Source organism: Scyliorhinus canicula, chromosome 4 (genome assembly GCF_902713615.1).
Source record: "Scyliorhinus canicula chromosome 4, sScyCan1.1, whole genome shotgun sequence".
Taxonomy (NCBI): domain Eukaryota; kingdom Metazoa; phylum Chordata; class Chondrichthyes; order Carcharhiniformes; family Scyliorhinidae; genus Scyliorhinus; species Scyliorhinus canicula.
In genome coordinates this window covers 124,931,391-124,938,243 of record NC_052149.1, presented here as the reverse complement: position 1 = coordinate 124,938,243, position 6,853 = coordinate 124,931,391, and the positions used below count along the sequence as shown (strand labels likewise).

The following is a 6,853-nucleotide window of genomic DNA, read 5'->3' as shown; positions in this document are numbered from 1 at the left end:
AGAGAGGGGGGAAGAGAGAGGGGGGAGAGAGAGGAGGGGGGGAAGAGAGAGAGGGGGGAAGAGAGAGAGAGGGGGGAAGAGAGAGAGGGGGAAAGAGAGAGAGGGGGGGGAAGAGAGAGAGGGGGGGAAGAGAGAGAGGGGGGGAAGAGAGAGAGGGGGGGAAGAGAGAGAGGGGGGGAAGAGAGAGAGGGGGGGAAGAGAGAGAGGGGGGAAGAGAGAGAGGGGGGGAAGAGAGAGCGGGGGGGAAGAGAGAGAGGGGGGAAGAGAGAGAGGGGGGGAAGAGAGAGAGGGGGGGAAGAGAGAGAGGGGGGAAGAGAGAGAGAGGGGGAAGAGAGAGAGAGGGGGAAGAGAGAGAGAGGGGGAAGAGAGAGAGTGGGGGGAGAGAGAGGGCAAGAGAGCGAAAGAGAGAGAGTGTGCTAGAGACCTGTTTGTTGAGGGTACATGGCAGTGTTGGAGAAGTGCGAGAGAGGTTTGAATTGCTATAGGGGGGCAAGTGTAGATATTGGCAGGTGTGGGATTTTGCATGGATGGAACGGCCTTAGTTTCCTCAGCTGCCGCGCTATAAGCTGTTGGAGAAGTTGTCGGTCCTGGATGAGTGAAGGGGTGGGGAAGGGAATTTGTGGATATTTATAGGTGGTTGGTAGGGAACGGGTCGGCCCTAGTGTAAGGGATCAAGCAGAAGTGGGAAGTTGGGGATCGAGAAGGGGTGGGAAATTTGGAGCTAGATAATGCACCAAATAAACTCAATCGCCTCCTCCTCTGGGGGGCGGGGGGGATATTTGAGGAATTGTTTGTTACAGGGGGAGGATTGAAAGGAGGGGTGGGAAACAAAATATGTACTTTGTTTATTTTGTGCTATGTTGACATGCTTGAATGTGTTTGGAATAAAATATTTTTTTTTTAAAGATTCTGATTGCCAGCAGATAAATGGGAGTCACGTACAGATCAGTTATAATCTAACTGAATGACAGAGCACTCAAGGTCTTGAATACCCTTCTTCATTTCCCTACATTCTTATCGGACTTGCAGTACCATCCAAACTGCTGGCCTGATTGGGATTAAGCTAACACAAGTAAAACAGTTTTAGCTTAACCAAAAAATAAGAAACGCTTAGTCCAGTAATTTACTGTCACAGTCCATGCAGATCATAAGGAAACAGGCTCCAAAGCAGAGGACAATTGTTTATGAAATACTGTCACGAAGGAAATAACCCCTTGGTAACCCTCTTTTTGCATATCAAGCATTTTAGCCACAGTACAAAACAATGATCTGATTTACATTGCATGTCACTCAAGAGAAATTGGACCAAACAAAAAGCTTGGCATAAATCCTCAGCACTTCCAGGAACTCATGACAACATTGTGAACTTAAAACACTTTATGGCAGAAGTCCAGGTTTTTTTAAAAGCCTCAAGCTTCACTGTGTCAAAGACTAAACCTGGGTACAAAGTAGCCTGGAATTTTGGCAACATACAGAACAGATATTACACTCTGTTCCAATGAGGCATCACAATCCATACACATACCATCCTGCACTCCAAAGTCCACCCTCAATTCTTCACAGCCACCAGTACCAAATTTTCATTTCGAGTTCCTGGGAAAGTGAGCTAGAGCGGGAGATGGCATGCATTTGCTATAACATATAAAGATACAGGTAGTACGGTGATATGTAGTGTAACACTGTGCATTAAAGAGTGCAGGAGTGCAGAGGGTGGAATTTAGAGCACCACTGGCCAACAATAAAATAGAAAAGATTGCAATGGACAGCAGCTAAGAGGAGCGCATCATTTCTCGGACAATATATATCTCAACAAAAACATGAGAGATGGGCAACAGCAATATTTATTCCTGACTTCTTTCTTGAAATCAATGCAGATAGTGAAGCTAAAAATTAAAAGATCTGAAGGACAAAGAGAGGTGGAGACAAGGCAATGGGTGACTGCGATTTGTTAGATTTGCAAGAAAAATGGAAACTGGGCAATGCAAAAATTGAATGTAATGATTTAATTCAGCCTATTAACACGGTGGAGAGTAAAATTCAGAGATTGAGCCGCTGCACTGCAAGATGAATGGATTTGGTGTGCACTCTGAAGGGTGATGAATGGAGGATGAATAAGGCTGGGTGATTAGTGGAGGAAGTCATTAATATGAAGAAACAGCGTGGGAAATAGGTCAGCGTCCTGCGAAATGGAAACTGATGGAATGCGTGGAGGCACCATTAACTGCAATATTGGTACAGTAAAGCTGAGAAAAATACCAGACAGCCATAAACTAAGCTTTGGTGGAAATCCATCTGATGATAACATGTTTTGAAATGCATAAAGAACCCAAGATGTGCAAGGTGATTAACAAATAAATTATCTGACAAGAAAGCAGCTTCGAACTGCAAAGTACAGACAGGAAGACAGCGAGTGATGCCAAGATTTGTGCAGGTACTCATAAAATCCAGCCAAATTTCCAAAATGAAGGACAATCAAGGGAAACAATTCTCGTCTTTCCATCCACACTGCCATCTCGGAAATTTCCCATTGATCCCCCCTTCATCTACTGCTCGCCATTATTATGTTGCTCTTTGTCAATATAATTCTGCACACATGGGCTTGTCTTCCAGACATACATAGAACATAGAACTGTACAGCACAGTACAGGCCCTTCGGCCCACGATGCTGGACAGCACTAGTCTGAAACTAAGATCAAATCAACCTCAATGACATCCAGCTTTACTCCTCCACTATTTGTCAACCCCAACACAGCTTCTGTGTTGTCAGACATTCCTGTCCCCGGCACCAGTCTTGAACAAGCTACTATGTCCTCCAGGAAAACGTTGGGAAGACTGGATCCATCGCCTCCATACAAGGAACCTTGTGTCCTCACCATTAACTCCAATTCCTCTGTCAATGTCACCATGTCTACCACTGTCCAGCATTGTCCATCTGCTGCAGAAGTCTCTTCATACTTTTCCTACCTTCAGACCTCATTATTTCAGTGCTCTTCTGGCCCACCTCAAATTCTCCATAATCTTGACCAAATAAAACTGTACAAACTTGCTTGTCTAGCACCCCATCATAGTTCACCTTTGTCACTAGTCTCCTAATGCCATGAGTTTAAAATCTGAGGGCAGCACGGTGGCTCAGTGGTTAGCATTGCTGCCTCACGGCACCGATGTCCTAGGTTCGATCCCAGCTCTGGGTCACTGTCCGTGTGGAGTTTGCACATTCTCCCCGTGTTTGTGTGGGTTTCGCCCCCACAACCCAAAGATGTGCGGGGTAGGTGGATTGGCCAGGCTAAATTGCCCTTAATTGGAAAAAATGAATTGGGTACTCTAAATTTATTTTTTAAAAGTTAAAAAATCTGATTCTTCTAGTTTTTCTGTATCTAACCTCCTCCAGCATACAATTCTCTCCCTGAAGTCCTTGTTCCTGAATGCAGCCTCATGTACTTGTTCCCTATGTCTCTGACAACTGTCACTTTAGTCACACGAGTCCCAGGGACTCTAATTCCCTCCCCAAACCCATTCGCACAAACCCCTCCTTCTCCTTTTAGACACTTCTTAAAATTCAACTCTTTCAATCACACTTTCTAATCTCTACATATTTTGTTTTCTTTACAATTCTGGGATCTTTCACCAATATCTCTGATCTTCCCTTCATCATAAGGTTAGAAATGGGGATGTTTGCTGATGATTGTACAGTGTTCAGCACCATTTGCGACTCCTTAGATACTGAAGCAATTTGTATGCACATGCAGCACAACCTGGATAATATTCAGACTTGGGATAATAATTGGCAAGAAATATTCAAGTCACACAAGTGTCAAGCAATGATCATCTAAACATTCAATGGCATTATCATTGCTGAATCGGTCACTGCCCGTGTGGAGTTTGCACATTCTCCCTGTGACTGCGTGGGTTTCGCCCCTCAACCCAAAAATGTGCAGAGTAGGTGGATTGGCCACACTAAATTGCCCCTTAATTGGAAAAAATAATTGGGTAATCTAAATTTATTTTAAAAAATCATTGCTGAATCTTCCATTATCACCATCCTTGGAATTACCAGTGACCAGAAACTGAATTGGACCATCCATAAATACTGTGGCTACAAGAGCAGATCAGAGACTGGGACCTCTGCTATGAGTAACTCACCTCCTGACTTCTCAAAGCCTGTCCACCATCTACAAGACACAAGTCAGGAGTATGATGGAATACTCTCCACTTGCCTGAGTGAGTATAGCTTGAACAGCACACCATCCAGGACAAAGCAGCCCGCTTGATTGGCACCCCATCCACCACCTTAAACCTTCCCTCCCTCCACCAGTGTAGTGGTAGCCATGTGTGCCATCTACAAGATCCACTGCAATAAATCACCATGGCTGCTTCGACAGAATCTTCCAAACCCATGAACTCTACCACATTAAAGGACACACCTGCAAGTTCCCCTACAAGTCACACACCATCCTGGCTTGGAAATATATGAGCCGTTGCTTCACTGTTACTGGGTTAAAATCCTGCAACTCCCTCCCTAACAGCACTGTGGGTGTACCTACACCATATGGACTGCAGCAGTTCAAGAAAGCAATTCAACTTAAGGGCATTTAGGGATGAGCAACAAATGTAGGCCAAGCCAATGATGCTCGTATTGTTTTTAAAAATGAATACAAATTGAAAAAATGATTCCTGCAACTGTAGAAATTGAGGGCAATGCAACAGATTGAGAGTGGGGTAGGTGTGTTTCATTTTCCTTCAGCGCAGGAATATTTGTATGGAAAGATTGAGCTAAAGTAATGAAAATCAAACAACGGTAAGGAATAAACACAGAGGCCTGGATTTTTCACTCAAGCACAGTGGCATTTAAAGTGTAACTGGCCCAAAAGATCACAGAATTGTCAATAAAAGTTGGCAAACCCTTAAATTTCTGCAATCCTTTACACTAATTTTAAAAGCAGCACATCTGACTGTGAACAAAACTGACCAAGAACACAGGGTGAATTATGCACCATTGGGTGATTCAGCTAACTGCACAAACGTGTCAAACTACAAGAATACATTAAAAATTAAGCTGCTTCTTCTGTGCAGAAAGGCACGGCAAACTATGTTTGAAAAGCTTTTAAAACACATTTAACCAATTGATTAACTAATGTACCCCAATTTAACTGGATATAATTCATCTTGCTTAGAAGATGATTCACGCTGAATCATCTGTAAAAACCTTTCAAATGTGAAAGAAAATCTTTAAAGCAAATTTTAAAAATAAATTACAGTTTAAAACACTGCCCAACCACACTGTTGCAGGGCAGATTTGGTACCTGGTGATAATACAAACAGTTGTAGGCAGAAACCTGGCAGGCAAACATTTAAAATAAATGGGCACATAGTTCATCCAATGTTGGTGATTGCAGCCAAATCCACCCCACTGAGTGTAATCGAACTCCAATCTGGGAGTTGAGGGCTTCATAGAAATTTGGAGCAGGGAAATACATGACAGCTGACCAAACAGATTCACCTTGGGGTCTGTGCATCCTTCATCAAGAACAGCATTTGTCATCCGTGATGAGTTTGCACACTCTCCTCATGACTGTGTGGGTTTCCTGCTGGTACTCTGGTTCCCCACCCGGTTGGGATTACAGGGATGGGGCAGGGGAGTGGGCCTAGGCTTTTGCTTTTGGAGGGTCCGTGCCAAAAGGTCTCCTCCGCACTGTAGGGATTCCATCTCACTTGCCTCTTCTGCCTCAAGAAGCAGGAGTAGAGATGTTGAACCCTGGTTTTGTGCGCCCTGGATAGAAAAGAATTCCAGCACGGTTTGGAAGGGCAGGCTGGTTTCTCCGACATCTGTCCCTCAATGGGCATCACCGAGGCAGATGGGAGCAATTACGAGGTGAGGAGGAGATGAGTGAATGGTAAACTAACAATCCCCTCTCAATGTGTTCACAGGGAAACTCTTGGTGCTGATGATTGGGGAAGAGAACAGTGTTCCCCTCTCTCTGTCTGGAGGGCTACGTTGGATCTATCAGAACAGAGTAACCCGGAGAATGCGGGAAGTTGCAGCCCCCTGTGGGTTGAGGGGAAATCAGCCTTACATGGGATCTTGCTGTGCACCCGAAAGGAGTAGGGGATGGTGAAGAGCCTGGGGAGGAATGGCCTAGGAAGAGGGGTAGGAATGGCCTGGGGAGGGGGTAGGAATGGCCTGGGGAGGGGGTAGGAATGGCCTGGGGGGGGGGGGGGGGGGGGGGTAGGAATGGCCTGGGGAGGGAAACCCAACTTGCCGCCGCCTTCGCCGCCGCCCAGCCGCTGTCACTGGGGTTCCTTGTCCCGGAGCCCGGCCCCAGGGCAGACAGGCCTGGCCTCCTCCCGCCTGGGTCGATTCCCGAGTCCCCTAGCCTCTCCCTCTCTCCGGGCCCGGCCCCAGGTCGGGTTGGCGGTCTTTAATCGCTCCTACCTGCCGGGCTGTGAGCCGGGACATGGCCGCTCTATCTCCGGGTGACCGTTACCAGCGCTCGCCCCTCTCTGACGCCATTATTCGTTGCCGCGCATGCGCGAACTGCCTCAGCTGCCAGCGGCTCTCGCGAGAGGAGGAACAGGAAATGCCGCCCCCTGACGACCTAGGCCCGCCCCCTGACAACGGGAAACCGCCCGTATCCAAGCCGCTCCGCCCCCGAAAACAGGAACCCGCCCCTCAACGACCCGGAGCCGCCCCTGACAACAGGAACCCGCCCCCTGACACACAGGAATCCTCCCCTAAAGACCTGGACCCGCCCCCTGACAACGGAATTCTGCCACGCCCGTTCCCACCGAACACCTCATCCACCTCTCCTGCCCCTTTGTCCTTCGCCACCCCATCTCTCCACCCCCTCATTCCCTT

The 6,853-nt window shown here is 47.0% G+C and overlaps 1 protein-coding gene across 5 annotated transcripts in view; it reads right to left on the bottom strand.

Annotated features, from left to right (window-relative positions):
- Positions 1–6,536, bottom strand: part of cep350 (centrosomal protein 350) — a 248,859-nt gene extending 242,323 nt beyond the window's left edge. For all 5 annotated transcript variants that reach the window (XM_038795159.1, XM_038795161.1, XM_038795162.1 and 2 more), the window contains exon 1: positions 6,431–6,536. The gene's annotated coding sequence lies outside the window, so the exon portion shown is untranslated. The remainder of the gene's footprint in view (positions 1–6,430) is intronic.
- Positions 6,537–6,853: the final 317 nt, after the last annotated feature.